The 17637-nt window shown below is 42.8% G+C and overlaps 1 long non-coding RNA gene across 1 annotated transcript in view; it reads right to left on the reverse strand.

The window, feature by feature from the left end:
• The window catches only part of LOC109822100, a 28372-nt gene extending 18258 nt beyond the window's left edge, over nt 1-10114 (reverse strand). Inside the window, exon 1 of the long non-coding RNA XR_002242025.1 lies at nt 9777-10114. This is a non-coding gene — a long non-coding RNA (uncharacterized LOC109822100). The remainder of the gene's footprint in view (nt 1-9776) is intronic.

Genomic DNA, 17637 nt, shown 5'->3' on the forward strand with positions numbered 1-17637 from the left:
CGCTCCTCATCGGAAATGAGGTTTGATCTTCACCCTCATTCTAACAATCTCCCACTTGGAGATCAAACCGCCGTCAATCAGGCTATCTCATCAAGCTCCTCTCCTGTGTGGCTCCGCCCTCATCATCTATGCATGAAGGCCAACTGAAGTTGCGCACAACTCCAGTTTCTGAACTGTCACCGTCTTTGTTAACATGTCTGCTGGATTCTTACTTCCTGGAATCTTTTCCAGTTTCAACACGTCATCTTCCAACAGGGATCTGATGAAGTGGTACCGAAGCGCAATATGCTTCGTTCTAGAATGAAATGCTGAATTTTTCGCCAAGTGTATCGCACTCTGGCTATCACTGTGCAAAACATTCTTCTCCTGTTTGAATCCCAGCTCTGTCAACAAACCTTGAAGCCATATCATCTCTTTACTGGCTTCAGTCACTGCAACATACTCAGCTTCTGTAGTGGATAGGGTAACGATCTTCTGTACCTGTGACATCCAACTAACAGCTGTAGTTCCAACGGTGAATACATAGCCGGTGGTGCTTCTTCGGTGATCAACTTCGCCGCCGAAGTCTGCATCTACGTACCCTTGCACTTCTACCTCTCCCTTACCAAAGTGCAAACACTTCTGTGTGGTGCCTCGTAGATATCTCAGAATCCACTTGACCGCTTCCCAATGAGCTTTTCCTGGATTCGACATAAACCGGCTGACCACTCCCACTGTATGGCCAATGTCTGGTCTCGTACAGACCATAGCGTACATCAAGCTTCCGATAGCTGAGGCGTAAGGTACCTGAGCCATACTCTCTTTCTCTTCTTCTGACTGAGGAGACTGATCCTTCGATAAGCGAAAATGACTGGCCAAGGGTGTGCTCACAGGCTTGGCGTCGCCCATGTTGAATCTCTGCAAAACACGGTTGATGTACTCCGTCTGAGATAACTGCAAGAGACCTCTCTTCTTATCTCTCGTGATTTGCATTCCAAGGATCTTCTTCGCTGGACCCAAGTCCTTCATGTCAAACTCCTTTGACAGCTGCTGCTTCAAACTCTTGATATCCTCCATATCTGCTCCTGCAACCAACATATCATCAACATACAGCAGTAGGATGATATAGCTGGACTGATATCTTTTGAAGTAGCAACAGTGGTCGGCGTTGCACTTCTGGAAACCTTCCTTGTGCATGAAGCCGTCAAACTTCTTGTACCACTGTCTTGGGGCTTGTTTCAGGCCATACAAGCTCTTCTTGAGTCTGCACACCAGGTTCTTTTTCTTCTTTTCTTCTGAGAAACCTTCTGGCTGGTGCATGTATATCTCCTCTTCTAGATCTCCGTGAAGAAACGCCGTCTTCACGTCTAACTGCTCGAGATGAAGATCTTCAATTGCTACAATACTCATCACGGTCCTGATAGTATTTAGCTTCACCACGGGAGCGAAAATATCGGTGTAGTCAATTCCTTCCTTCTGCTGGAAACCTTTGACAACTAGCCGGGCTTTATATCTTCTGGAACCATCCTGCTCCTCTTTCACCCGGTACACCCATTTGTTGTGGAGTGCCTTCTTACCCGTGGGCAACTCAGCTAGTTCCCACGTCTGGTTTGATATGAGAGACTTCATCTCATCTTTCATTGCAAGCTCCCACTTGCTCGCATCTCCACACTGACAAGCTTCATCAAAGCTTTCAGGCTCCCCACCATCTGTCAACAACAGATAGTTCATGTATCTCCTGTTGGGTACAGGAGGACGAGAAGATCTTCTTAATATCGGAGCTGGTGCGTCGGGCTCCTGCGCACCATCTTGTCCAACAGGCTCTTCTTGCTGAGGACCCTCTGCATTGGGTTCTTCCGAGAGGTTACTCGGGACATCATCTGCATCTACAAATATTGACTCGCTCTCTGAGTTATTTGTCTTGTGCATGTCCTTGTACATCACCTTCTCGTTGAATATCACATCTCTGCTCCGGATCACCTTCTTGTTTTCGTTGTCCCAAATGCGGTAGCCGAACTCATCTTCACCATAGCCGATGAAAGTGCATTTCTTTGACTTGGGATCAAGCTTATTCCTGCCTTGATCACTAATATGCACGTAAGCTACACAACCGAAAACTTTAAGATGTGAGAGTTTTACCTCCTTTCCGCACCATACCTCCTCTGGTATTCTGTGCTCCAATGGAACCGATGGACCTCGGTTGATCAAGTAAGCTGCTGTGTTGACCGCTTCTGCCCAGAACTGCTTCGGTAGGCCTGATTGTACTCGAATGCTTCTGGCTCTCTCTGTCAACGTTCGGTTCATCCGCTCAGCTACACCATTTTGCTGAGGCGTGCCGGGCACGGTTCTCTCCATTCTGATCCCGTGCTCATAGCAGAACTTCTTGAATCCGGTGTCTTCATATTCACCGCCATTATCGGTCCTGAGCTTCTTTATTCTCAGGCCGGTCTCATTCTCGACCATAGCTTTCCATCTCCTGAAAGCTTCAAATACTTCTGACTTATGCTTCAGAAAGTAGACCCACACTTTCCGAGAGTGATCATCGATAAAAGTCACGAAGTAGTGTTTTCCACCAATGGACGCGGTGGTTGTTGGTCCCCACACATCTGAGTGAACGAGCTCTAGCTTCTGCTTCCTGGGGGTTCTGCCACTTGTCTGAAAGCTGACTCTCTTCTGCTTTCCAAGTATACATTCTTCACACATATCCATCTCCACTGACTGCAGTCCTGGGAGTTTCCCCTTTGTGTGCATGATTTTCATCCCCTTTTCACTCATATGACCGAGTCTCTGGTGCCACAGCTTTGAGGTCTCATTGCTAGCTGCAACTGAGATCGAACAATGTGCACCTGCTGTCATATACAGGGTACCAGTCTTCTTGCCTCGGGCAATCGTCATTGCGCCCTTTGAGATCTTCCAATCACCTCCATGGAAGGTTGTGGTGTATCCTTCGCCAGCCAACTGGCCTACGGATATTAAATTCTTTCTCAGGTCGGGAATATGCCTGACATCCTTCAGCTCCCATACTGACCCGTTCAACTTAATTTTCACCACGCCTTTGCCCACTATAGCACACGGTTGATCATCACCAAGATATACGTATCCAAGTTTTCCGGGGGTATACTTCTCGAAGAATTCTTTCTGAGAAGTAGCGTGGAACGACGCTCCTGAATCTAACACCCAAGATTCCTCCTTGCTCTCCAAAGAGCATATCAATGCGTCGTCTCCTCCTGAAGTGGATGTGACATTCACCTCTGCCTTTGCCTCCTTCTCTTTCTGTGCACTCTTGCACTGATTCTTGTAATGCCCGGTCTTTCCACAATTCCAACACTCGATAGCCTTCGAGCTGTTGCTTGGATTCCTTGATTTGGACCTCCTGTCCTTTGATCTACCTCTGAAGTTTGATTTTCCTCGTCCGTTTCTGGTTGAATTTCTACCTCTTGACTCTGTATGCAATACTGAAGAGGTTGTAGCTTCACCAGTCTCTCGCCGTCGGATCTCCTCACTGAGAACCAAATCACGAACGTCGCCGAACTTCAACTTTTTCTTTCCCGACGAGCTACTCACAGCTGTGACTGTAGCGTTCCAACTCTCTGGTAGGGAAGACAACAATATCAACGCCCGAACTTCTTCATCAAACTCAATCTCAACTGAACTCAATTGGGTTGTAACCGTATTAAGTTCATTGAGGTGTTGTGCTACTGACGCGCCTTCCGCCATTTTCAGATTGAATAACCGCCGCATCAAATGAACTTTGTTCGCGGCTGATGGCTTCTCATACATGTTTGAGAGTGCTGCCATAAGACCTGCCGTGGTCTTCTCCTTCGCTATGTTGAACGCAACATTGCGAGTCAACGTCAATCTGATAACTCCGAGGGCTTGTCTATCTAGAAGGTTCCACTCTTCTTCCTTCATAGAATCTGGCTTCTTCCCCGATAGTGGTTGATACAGATTTTTCTGATACAGATAATCCTCTATCTGCATTTTCCAGAATCCGAAATCTGTTCCATCAAATTTCTCAAGTCTCATTTTTGCCTCATCTGTGGCCATGGCTCCCACTTGAATCTGACTTGTTCTAGATCGTTTCACGCTCTGATACCAGTTGTTAGGAATTTTAATGCCTAAATCCCTAATTGCAACAGAAACGCAGAATAGAAAAGTACACCAAGATTTAACGAGGTTCGGCAACTGCCTACGTCCTCGGGAGCCACACAGATAATTTCTTATTAATTAAACAAGAAATTACAATTTAGGAGCGTATCTCAAAACTGAGATTTCTCAGATAAACACTGTAGCTACAGTGTTAATAATCAAAGGGTATGAACCCTTTCAATTTTCAACTGAGAATAAATACCCCCTCTTGATTCCCTCTCTCTCTTATTAAATCCCTCTCTCTCTCTTAATCTTTCTTTTAATCTCCCCTCAAAATCCCGAAGCTCTGAGCGCTGGAGAAAATCGCCTCTGCGATTTTTAGGGCAGATCGCCGCCGCCACCAAGGGAAGAAATCGGAGGAGAGGGGGAGAAGCAAGCAGCCCCAAAACCCTAGCCTGGGTTTCTTTTATAGGCAGAGAGGAGAGCTGGATGAGCTGGCGACAGCCTGTCGCCAGCGACCGCTTCGACGCCAAATCCGAACGAACGCACAGTTCGCTTCGACGCCAGCTTCGCACGAACGCAGAGGTCGCTTCGACGCCAGCTTCGAGCCGAACGCAGAGGTCGCTTCGACGCCATCTTCGCACGAACGCAGAGCTGAAAGGGGGAGGCGAACGCAGAGCTCGAGCCGCCAAAACGCCAAGGTCAGGTCAGCGTTCGCCTGGGGGTTCTCCGTCGACTTCGCCTGCGTCAGGTCGTCGACAACCTCGCCTGGGCTTCGAGCTTCGTCGGAGCTCGTCGGAGCTCCTCCGCCGTCGGAGGTTTGTTTCCACCCCCAATTCTAACAATCTCCCACTTGGAGACCAAACCGACGACAACGGGCTACCTCATCACGCTCCTCTCCTGTGTGGCTCCGCCTTCATCATCTATGCATGAAGGCCAACTGAAGTTGCGCACAACTCCAGTTTCTGAACTGTCACCGTCTTTGTTAACATGTCTGCTGGATTCTTACTTCCTGGAATCTTTTCCAGTTTCAACACGTCATCTTCCAACAGGGATCTGATGAAGTGATACCGAAGCGCAATATGCTTCGTTCTAGAATGAAATGCTGAATTTTTCGCCAAGTGTATCGCACTCTGGCTATCACTGTGCAAAACATTCTTCTCCTGTTTGAATCCCAGCTCTGTCAACAAACCTTGAAGCCATATCATCTCTTTACTGGCTTCAGTCACTGCAACATACTCAGCTTCTGTAGTGGATAGGGTAACGATCTTCTGTACCTGTGACATCCAACTGACAGCTGTAGTTCCAACGGTGAATACATAGCCGGTGGTGCTTCTTCGGTGATCAACTTCGCCGCCGAAGTCTGCATCTACGTACCCTTGCACTTCTACCTCTCCCTTACCAAAGTGCAAACACTTCTGTGTGGTGCCTCGTAGATATCTCAGAATCCACTTGACCGCTTCCCAATGAGCTTTTCCTGGATTCGACATAAACCGGCTGACCACTCCCACTGCATGGCCAATATCTGGTCTCGTACAGACCATAGCGTACATCAAGCTTCCGATAGCTGAGGCGTAAGGTACCTGAGCCATACTCTCTTTCTCTTCTTCTGACTGAGGAGACTGATCCTTCGATAGACGAAAGTGGTTGGCCAAGGGTGTGCTCACAGGCTTGGCGTTGCCCATGTTGAATCTCTGCAAAACACGGTTGATGTACTCCGTCTGAGATAACTGCAAGAGACCTCTCTTCTTATCTCTCGTGATTTGCATTCCAAGGATCTTCTTCGCTGGACCCAAGTCCTTCATGTCAAACTCCTTTGACAGCTGCTGCTTCAAGCTTCTGATATCCTCCATATCTGCTCCTGCAACCAACATATCATCAACATACAGCAGTAGGATGATATAGCTGGACTGATATCTTTTGAAGTAGCAACAGTGGTCGGCGTTGCACTTCTGGAAACCTTCCTTGTGCATGAAGCCGTCAAACTTCTTGTACCACTGTCTTGGGGCTTGTTTCAGGCCATACAAGCTCTTCTTGAGTCTGCACACCAGGTTCTTTTTCTTCTTTTCTTCTGAGAAACCTTCTGGCTGGTGCATGTATATCTCCTCTTCTAGATCTCCGTGAAGAAACGCCGTCTTCACGTCTAACTGCTCGAGATGAAGATCTTCAATTGCTACAATACTCATCACGGTCCTGATAGTATTTAGCTTCACCACGGGAGCGAAAATATCGGTGTAGTCAATTCCTTCCTTCTGCTGGAAACCTTTGACAACTAGCCGGGCCTTATATCTTCTGGAACCATTTTGCTCCTCTTTCACCCGGTACACCCATTTGTTGTGGAGTGCCTTCTTACCCGTGGGCAACTCAGCTAGTTCCCACGTCTGGTTTGATATGAGAGACTTCATCTCATCTTTCATTGCAAGCTCCCACTTGCTCGCATCTCCACACTGACAAGCTTCATCAAAGCTTTCAGGCTCCCCACCATCTGTCAACAACAGATAGTTCATGTATCTCCTGTTGGGTACAGGAGGACGAGAAGATCTTCTTAATATCGGAGCTGGTGCGTCGGGCTCCTGCGCACCATCTTGTCCAACAGGCTCTTCTTGCTGAGGACCCTCTGCATTGGGTTCTTCCGAGAGGTTACTCGGGACATCATCTGCATCTACAAATATTGACTCGCTCTCTGAGTCATCTGTCTTGTGCATGTCCTTGTACATCACCTTCTCGTTGAATATCACATCTCTGCTCCTGATCACTTTCTTGTTTTCGTTGTCCCAAATGCGGTAGCCGAACTCATCTTCACCATAGCCGATGAAAGTGCATTTCTTTGACTTGGGATCAAGCTTATTCCTGCCTTGATCACTAATATGCACGTAAGCTACACAACCGAAAACTTTAAGATGTGAGAGTTTTACCTCCTTTCCGCACCATACCTCCTCTGGTATTCTGTGCTCCAATGGAACCGATGGACCTCGGTTGATCAAGTAAGCTGCTGTGTTGACCGCTTCTGCCCAGAACTGCTTCGGTAGGCCTGATTGTACTCGAATGCTTCTGGCTCTCTCTGTCAACGTTCGGTTCATCCGCTCAGCTACACCATTTTGCTGAGGCGTGCCGGGCACGGTTCTCTCCATTCTGATCCCGTGCTCATAGCAGAACTTCTTGAATCCGGTGTCTTCATACTCACCGCCATTGTCGGTCCTGAGCTTCTTTATTCTCAGACCGGTCTCATTCTCGACCATGGCTTTCCATCTTCTGAAAGCCTCAAACACTTCTGACTTATGTTTCAGAAAGTAGACCCATACTTTCCGAGTGTGATCATCGATAAAAGTCACGAAGTAGTGTTTCCCACCAATCGACGCAGTGGTGGTTGGTCCCCAAACATCTGAGTGAACGAGCTCTAGCTTCTGCTTCCTGGGGGTTCTGCCACTTGTCTGAAAGCTGACTCTCTTCTGCTTTCCAAGTATACATTCTTCACACATATCCATCTCCACTGACTGCAGTCCTGGGAGTTTCCCCTTTGTGTGCATGATTTTCATCCCCTTTTCACTCATATGACCGAGTCTCTGGTGCCACAGCTTTGAAGTCTCATTGCCTGCTGCAACTGAGATCGAACAACGTGCACCTGCTGTCATATACAGGGTACCAGTCTTCTTGCCTCCGGTAATTGTCATTGCGCCCTTTGAGATCTTCCAATCATCTCCATGGAAGGTTGTGGTGTATCCTTCGCCAGCCAACTGGCCTACGGATATTAAATTCTTTCTCAGGTCGGGAATATGCCTGACATCCTTCAGCTCCCATACTGACCCGTTCAACTTAATTTTCACCACGCCTTTGCCCACAATAGCACATGGTTGATCATCACCAAGATATACGTATCCAAGATTTCCGGGAGTATACTTCTTGAAGAATTCTTTCTGAGAAGTAGCGTGGAACGACGCTCCTGAATCTAACACCCAAGATTCCTCCTTGCTCTCCAAAGAGCATATCAATGCGTCGTCTCCTCCTGAAGTGGATGTGACATTCACCTCTGCCTTTGCCTCCTTCTCTTTCTGTGCACTCTTGCACTGATTCTTGTAATGCCCGGTTTTTTCACAATTCCAACACTCGATAGCCTTCGAGCTGTTGCTTGGATTCCTTGATTTGGACCTCCTGTCCTTTGATCTACCTCTGAAGTTTGATTTTCCTCGTCCGTTTCCTCTGGTTGAATTTCTACCTCTTGACTCTGTATGCAATACTGAAGAGGTTGTAGCTTCACCCGTTTCTCTCCGTCGGATCTCCTCACTGAGAACCAAATCACGAACGTCGCCGAACTTCAACTTATTGTTTCCCGACGAGCTACTCACAGCTGTGACTGTAGCGTTCCAACTCTCTGGTAAGGAAGACAACAATATCAACACCCGAACTTCTTCATCAAACTCAATCTCAACTGAACTCAATTGGGTTGTAACCGTATTAAGTTCATTGAGGTGTTGTGCTACTGACGCGCCTTCCGCCATTTTCAGATTGAATAACCACCGCATCAAATGAACTTTGTTCGCGGCTGATGGCTTCTCATACATGTTTGAGAGTGCTGCCATAAGACCTGCCGTGGTCTTCTCCTTCGCTATGTTGAACGCAACATTGCGAGTCAACGTCAATCTGATAACTCCGAGGGCTTGTCTATCTAAAAGGTTCCACTCATCTGACTTCATAGAATCTGGCTTCTTCCCCGATAGTGGTTGATACAGATTTTTCTGATACAGATAATCCTCTATCTGCATTTTCCAGAATCCGAAATCTGATCCATCAAACTTCTCTATTCTCACCTTTCCCTCATCTGCGGCCATGGCTCCCACTTGAATCTGACTTCCTCTAGATCGTTTCACGCTCTGATACCAGTTGTTGGGAATTTAACGCCTAAACCCCTAATGCAACGGAAACGCAGTATAGAGAACAGTACACAAGATTTACGAGGTTCGGCAACTGCCTACGTCCTCGGGAGCCACACAGATAATTTCCTTATTAATCAAATAAGAAATTACAAATCAAGAGCAAATCCCTAAACTGAGATTTCTCAAATAAACACTGTTGCTATAGTGTTAATAATTAAAGGGAATAAACCCCTTTCAAATCTCACTTGAGAATAATTAAACAACCCACTTATAAAACCCCTCTTTTCTTTTCTCTCTCTCTCTCTCTAATCTTTTTCTTAATCTCTTCTTAAATCCCCCTCAACCGAAGCTGGGGATTAAAATCGCTGCTGCGATTTGAGTGATGGAACGCTACTGCGTTTTGGGGAGAAAAATTCGGGGAAGAGGATAGCCGCCGCCAGAGAGAGATCGGGGGGAGCAAGGAACAGCGAAACCCTAGGGTTGGGGTTTGCTTTTATAGGCGAATTCGATGGGGGCTGGCGACAGCCTGTCACCAGCGCACAAGTGGGACGCGAGAGGGTCGCGTTCGCCATCAACCGAGGGTCGCGTTCGTCGTGGCCGAGGGTCGCGTTCGCTCCCAAACGAGGGTCGCGTTCGTCGTGGCCGATGGTCGCGTTTGCCACGCTTTGGACCTCGAGCTCGCCTGCATCACCTTCGAGCTCGTCGGAGCTCGTCGGAGCTTCGCCGGAGCTCCTCGCCGCAATTGAGGTGAGTTTGGTCTACACCCAAACTAACACAACAATCATTAAAATAGGTAGCAGGCACATCAGTAAACTGAAATGCAAGGAACTGAGGTACCTTGACGACGAGATTAGTAGCTTGACGATGACAAACAAGACTGGAATGGCAACGAGAGTAGCATGACGACGAGATTAGTAGCTCGACGACGAGAATGGCAACAAGATCGAAGATGAGATCGGAGAGGAGATTTAAGAGAACGGCAAACCCTAGAAAACAGGGAGTAGCTCGGCGACGAAACCAATGAGATTGGAGATCGGAGAGGAGCTAAGAGATGGATCCGATCAGAAAACGGCGACGAGATCTTGGCCACGGCGATTTTAGGGATCAGAAAATTTTGGAGGTGATTTTAGGGATTTCATTTGAGAGAGAGAGAGATATTTGGTTGCGGTCATGGGCTTTACAAACTCAACTCCCAAACCCACGGACAATTATTAAGCCCAGGAATAATTATTTGACCTATGGCAACGTTTTTAATTAAATGTTGTATTAGCCATTGTAAACCGTTATGATAGATATCTAACGTAACAGTTAAAACTGTTGCGCCTTAACCGCTGCAATAGATCAATTATGTGGTAGTGGCAGTTTATCGAACCACGTAAAATTGGTTTGTTTGTGTTTGTGGTCATTGTAATAGTTTTTAGGATCCCTCGACAAGTCAGTCTTAGAACTGATGAGAGGAAGAGGCGATATCTCACTTTGTTGAGATATTCGCTTCAGATTCTTATTTCCTTGGTGAGACAAGAATTCTTATTGGATCTTTCTCTCTTATTTTGCACCAGAATCTGTCGAAATTTTCGCTATGCATAACAAGTGATATCAGAGCCCCAGATTCCAGATCTAGGGTTTGGTTGAAGGAGTAGATCAATTTGGAGGCTCGTCTAGGGCTTCGTTTGGTGATAAAGGTGGGATCTTTTGGTAAAAGACTCTATCTTTTAAGTTTTGGATCTATTTTTCATTCGTTGGTGCGTTGAGAAAGATGTCATGAAAAGAAGGTGCTTCAGGTGTTGAGGATGGTGCTTCTGACGCGAAGACCATTCAGAATTTGAATATCCACTCTATGAAGATAGATGTGGAGAAGTTTAATGGCACAAACAATTTTGGATTATGGAGATACGAGGTTTTGAATGAGCTAAACGCGCAGAATTTGGAGGATACATTAGAGTTAGATGGCAAGCCAGATGACATTGAAGAGAAGGTTTGGAAGAAGATGAATCGAACGACATGTGGTGTTATTAGGTCTTGTTTGACTCAATATCTAAAATATGATGTGATGAATGAGACTTCTGCAAAAAAGATTTGGGAGATTCTCGAAAGCAAGTATCTGACAAAGAGTGTTGAGAACCGCTTGCATTTGAAGGGGAGACTTTATCGTTTCCAGTTAAAGAGTTACCAACTGCTGTGATTGGAGGTAAAACTCTATTGGATATTTGGTCTGGTAGTGTCACTTTGGTTGAGGCTTCGATGAGAAAGCTAATTGACTCTCAGCAGGTGGAGAGTTTTGGACAGACCTTAGTTGTATCGTAGCAGGTGGAGAGTGATGCTACTCCATATTAGGTGTAGATTATTCCACATACTCCAGATCATACTGTATCATTTGGGATTCCAGTTAAGGGATCAATTGGTTTTGGATGCAGATGATGAGTTGGTTGATTTGAGTGTAGCTGATAGATGTAGTTTGGATATGGTCATTGGTTCACCTCAGGTGGAGGTGTTTGAGGCCATTGGAGGTGCTATCAGCCGCAAAGTAGATGATATTGGAGAAGGGTTATGAACTCTTCTATTGGATTGAGGTCGTTCGCGGCCATTTGGGTGAACTACGTGAGGCTTGATTCCTTGGGCAAGAGGATACGTAGGTAGTCATTTATGATGCAGCCGGTTAGGATTAGTTGATTTTGATGGGGGTGAGATCGATTTGGTGAGTTGATACCGATATTTGGAGAGTGTTAGCATTCTTATTTGGGTCCTCAACTTGTTATGGACTAAGTCTGTTGTCATGAATTGTTTCACTTCGTCCTGGACACAACAAGTAGGACATTTGGATGCTTTGGTGTCGGCTCAGTTTTGGGAAAACTTCGTCGAGGTAGAGAATTATGAATGTGACGTGGGCCAACCCACCACGTGAAGAGATCAAAAAGAAAATGCGTGAAGTTCAAAGCAAGTGGGGGCCACGAATGTTGGTGTGAGGAGTTTTCACATGAGAACATGTGGGGGCCACGAATGTTGGCAGGAGTTGATTGAAGGCCCACCCAAACTGTAGCTATATATAGCTGCTATTTCCTAGGTTTTAAGTGTGCAAAGGAGGTTTCGTACAGGGTGCAAGGCAGAGTTAATTTGGCTGCGGGAGAAAAGGCTGCAGCAGGGAAAAGTCCTAGGGTTTCGTGAAGAGAGAAAAGTATTTGGAGGCTGACCTTTTCTTGTGAAGAAAAGCAAGGAGCCTATTTGAGGGTTTAAATTGTGAGAGTTGTAAACCCATTTGTATTCTTTTCCTCTCTAATAGTAGATCCCCCCTCCTTGCCCCGTGGACGTAGGCAGTTTTTTGAACCACGTAAAATTGGTTTGTTTGTGTTTGTGGCCATTGTAATAGTTTTTAGGATCCCTCGACAAGTCAGTCCTAGAACTGATGAGAGGAAGAGGCGATATCTCACTTTGTTGAGATATTCGCTTCAGATTCTTTTTTCCTTGGTGAGACAAGAATTCTTATTGGATCTTTCTCTCTTATTGTGCAACAGAAACTCTGCCAAAATTTCCGCTGCGTACAACAATGATAACATTAAGGATGAAGTTCATATTTTCTTCGTAAGTACTAGGATCCCTCAAGTATATAATCTGTGAAATCCAGGAGACTTGACATCATGTTATCGATAAGTTAACCGGCGTAGAATTAGTTTAAATAATTCTCAGTTCAAAAAAAAAATACGAATAACGCAACAACTTCATTTGCATGATCAGGAAGATACTAAAAATGTGGTTGAAGGGAGGTTTTTAGCCCTGTCCAAAAAGCCTTGAGGCCTGGGCCCGGCCCCGACCCGAAACCCGGCCCAGACCGAGCCGGGCCGGCTCGGCCCGGCCAAAACGGTTATTTTGATATTTTGACCGTTTTGCTCCATACAACGGTCAAAAAACGACTGTTTGGTGAGAGTTTTTTGGTCATTTGCCTAGGAGGCTCTCTCTATAAATAGAGAGGGGTTTTTACTTCTTCTCCTGACATCAAAACTCATCTATTTCTCTCTAATACCCTCTTATACAATCTTATACTCTCTTATAATCTCTTATACTTTCTAATCCTTTCATCAAATGGCTTCTGGATCTGATTATGAAGAGCAAAATCTATCTCCTACCGATATTGAAATGAGTCTTCCTAGCTACAATAACAACTCCTCCTCCTACCGATCCTACCAGTGGTAATCCCGAATCCGGTGGCGACGAATCTGCACCAAGAGCTCCTAAAAGGCCGAGATCCGATGTGTGGAATTTTTTTGAGAAGACGTCACCAAGGATGAACACGGTAGGATCCTCACCCAGAAGGCTAAATGTGCGTTGTGCGGCTGGATTTTCCAAGCTCATCATAAGAGCGGCACCAACCACCTCAAACGCCATATAGAAAAACACAATAAAGGCCAGACTCCTCAAGGTGATATCCGACAATCTATGATTTCTCAATCCTCCTCTTATGGTAGTCTCGGTACTTGGAATTATGACGCTGCCCGAGCCAGGAAATGCATCATCAGGTTTATCATTCTTAAAAAATTTCTTTTTAAATTAGTAGAAGATGATGAATTTGAAGATTTGTTTAGAGATGGTTTTTATCCCGATTTTAAAAAAATTTCTCGTCAAACCTGTCAACGTGATATTTTAAAATATTATCAAACAGAACAAGGAAAAATAATTTCTTATTTTAAAAATTTAAACTATAAATTTTCTTTAACTTCTGATATTTGGATATCTAGAGCACAAACATGTTATTTATGTATCACAACACACTGAATTAATAAAAATTGGCAAATGTTTAAAAGAGTTGTTTATTTTATTGTAATTGAAGAGTCACATACTGGTATTAATGTAGCCAATTTAATAGTTGAAGAACTTGCGAAACTAAAAATTGGTCAAAGAATATTTTCTCTTTCACTAGATAATGTAAGTAATAACAATGTAGCTGTAAATTTTCTTAAAATAACTCTGTCATTGCCCTGTCATGGTGAACCTTTTCATACTAGATGTATATGACATATATATTTTAAATTTAATTGTTCAAAGTGTATTTACTAAAATTAAACCCATGATAGAAAAAGTTAGAACAATTGCTTAGAGCATCTCCAACAGCTTCCCCATCTTCTTGAAATACTCAAATTTGGGGAATATAGAGTTTTTTTTGGTCCAACAGATTCCCCATCCTATTCTCCAAAATAGGGAAGAGGAGAAAAAATAGGGAGCCTTCCCCAAATCTGCAGCATTCTCCAAATTTTTGGGGAGAGCTTTATTATTGTAATAAATGCGATTTTTCAAAATGGGGAAGCTGTTGGAGTTGGAGCAAAAATAGAGAATATGACTTTTGTTTCTCCATTTTGGAGAAAATTTTGGGGAAGCTGTTGGAGATGCTCTTATATGCATACTGCTTCTGAATAAAGATTTAAAAGATGAAAACAAATGTGTAAAAGAAAAAATATTAAGGCTAGACTAATTCCAAAAGATGTTGACCGTAAGTGGAATTCCACCTATGCAATGTTAAGTGTGACAATAGAATATAAAGAAATTATAAATGATTTTATAAATTATTATGCTTCTAATTCTAGCTCTGGTAGCACTTATGGAATAACTGAAGATGAATGGACAATTATATGTAATTTATATGATATGTTATAAGCTTTTTATGATACTACTATGTCATTATCTGGTTGTTATTATTCAACTTTTACTTTAGCTGCTCTACAAATTTTAAATATTCAAAATTTTTTTGCCAAATATCGTATGGATGATACATTTGGAGCTATAATTTTTCAAATGGAGTGCAAATTTAATAAATATTTTAGGTCTATTCCTCATATTTTTGATTTGGGGGTTCTTATTGATCCATGTTTGAAGGATATTGACTTTCGAAGTTTGTTACAATCATTATATGGTGGACAGATTATAGACTTAGATGATGGATCCACCCTTACTGCTACTTCTCATCATTTAGCTATTAGAAATTATTTTTAAATATTATATGATGAGTATGCAGCTAGACATGTTGTAGCTGCTGTTGGCCTTCTTATTTTGATGATGTTTAACAAACAATTTACCACTAATATTGTTTGTCTAGTCTTGGTATATTTCTATTTATTATAGACAAACAACGTAGTTGGAGGATGGATGGAATAGAGCTTCAACGATCATATCCAAAGGAGGTTGGCGGAATGTCGGGTTGAAGCCTTGCAATTTAAAGTTAAAGATCAAGTTCAAGCTTCATCCGCATAGTGTACCAAGTCAAGCTTAATTGAAGATCAAGATTGCTTGGGTAATTTAGTTTAGGTTTTATATTATGTGTGTTAGATACTCTAAGCTTAATATCATATACACACAGGTTTTATATTATGTGTGTTAGATACTCTAAGCTTAATATCATATACACACACGTATTTGGTTTCTATATATATATAGTTATATATATATACATGCATGGTTTTGGATTTTCATGTTTTGGACACACTTAGAAAATACATGAGTTTTCAAAAATAAAAATTCAATTTAAGAAATTCTTTTTCTAACATATTTGTTTTCATGTTTATAAACATTTCGCAAAGTTTCATCAAGTTTGGAATTGATTTGTTATGTTTAATGGAATTTACAAAATCATGTTTTTTGTTCGTGCACATGTTCGTGCATGTTTTACAAAATAGATGAGTTTTCATAAATGGGAAGTAGTATTCAAGAAATTCTTTCTTTGACATATTTATCTACATGTTTAGAAACTTCCCTCAAAATTTTACTATTTTTGGAGTTGATCGATTTACTGTGTCCAATTGATTTTACAAAATCGTGTATGTCTGCAGTTTTTCAGAAACTGTAAATCTGTATTCAAACATTTATTTCTCTCAACTGGAAAATGTTTTTTCAGAAATTCTTTCTCTAACATGTTATTATATATGTCTAGAACCTTTCCACAAAATTTCATAATTTTTGGAGCTGTTTTACTATTTTTAATTGATTTTACAAAACTAATACGCACTACTACAGTACTCTCGGTCGACCGCCACGGTCGACCGCCAAACTCTCTGTTAGTTACCGTTGCCCAACGGCTCTATTTTTCCTGATTCTGATTTTTTGGGGATTTGCCTTGTTTTTTGGGCTTTTCTTTATCTTTGGGTTGTTGTCTTGAGTTCTTATAAATACCCATCATCCCTCAACACTTAGAACCATCCAAGAATGTTTTAAACAAGTTTTTTAAACAATGGTTTAAGTGTGGTTTTAGTGTTTATTTGGATTGAAGATTGTTTTCATAAGTGGAGGAGATTATCTTCTTGTTTGGGCTCTAATCTCCATCTCTCCATCTTGTCATCTATTGGAGAAGTTTTCTAAACTCTATCTAGCTTTACATTTGCTTAGTTATTTGATTATCATTCTTTAAAGCTAGTTTTTATATTGAGTTTAGATTTGATTTTTACTCATTGTTACACACACCCACTTGAGCTTATTGTATTTGCATACATAGTATATTAGGGTTGTGAGAGATTGTAACATTGAGTTGTGCTAAATTGAGTTCTCCCCTTGTATGAGAGAACAAATCATTTATTGTTACATTGTGAGTGTTGTAAGGTTTTCGGTGAGCTAGAAAACCGAGTGTATTGTGAAGTTTTTGGTAAACTAGAAAACCGAGTGTGAGGAGTGAACGTTGTTCGGTGAGCGTTGAAAACCAACACTGTGAGGTGTAAACGTTATTCGGGTGAGCGTAGAAAACCCGGTCGTGATAGTGGATTTCTCCCCGGGAGTGGGGAGCGGAGACGTAGGACGGAAAGTCCGAACTCCGTGATCATATTGCTTGTTTGAGTTTGTCTTTGGCGTATTTGTTTTTGCATTTATCTTATATCGCCAATTGTGCATTGCTCATTTGTTTCATCCACTATCTTGTTTAGATTATTTACCCTTGTGTTGTTTATATATCCTTGCATATATCATATTGTATATCTCTTTGGTAGGATATATCATCTTGTGTTAGTTTATATATCCTTGCACATACATTGCATATATCTCCTTGTTAGGATATATCTTGTTGTTCATATTGCTTATCCTAGCTCATATATATTGTTGTATTTCATACTTGCTAGGATAACTTGTTAATTAATTTTAATTAGTATTTAAATCGGATTAGATTAGCATAAGACCCTAATCACCCCCCTCTAGGGTCTAACAGCTGCACAACAGTCTGCAGCTTCGGCGCCTTCGAGCTCAAGCCGAGGTAAAAATGTAAGTTTTGATAGGCATGCAATGGTAGCTGAGCTAACTGGTGGGTTTGGACTTGGATCATCGTTGGAGGTTTCTGAAATAGATGAATATTTATCAGCTTCTTTAGTTAAATATCAAGGAAATGCTTTAGTTATTTTACAATGGTGGAGAGTATATGGATCAGTTTCATATCCTATACTTTCCACCATGGTTCGTGACTTACTAACAATGCAGGTTTTGATGGTAGCTTCGGAATCCGCCTTCAGCACAGCAGGACGTTTGATAGACGATCACAGGACATGCTTAGATCCGTATACTGTACAAGCGGTAATGTGCTTACAAGATTGGTGGACGTATGAGAAGCGAACACAAAACATCGATCGGATGGCTAGAATTAAAGATAAATTTGAAGAGTTGAGACTAGCAGATAAATATAAAGATTAAACAATATTCATCAAATTGTAATTTTTATTTCTTAGCTTTAAATGTATAATAAATT

This window comes from Asparagus officinalis, chromosome 8 (assembly GCF_001876935.1).
Source record: "Asparagus officinalis chromosome 8, Aspof.V1, whole genome shotgun sequence".
Taxonomy (NCBI): Eukaryota; Viridiplantae; Streptophyta; class Magnoliopsida; order Asparagales; family Asparagaceae; genus Asparagus; species Asparagus officinalis.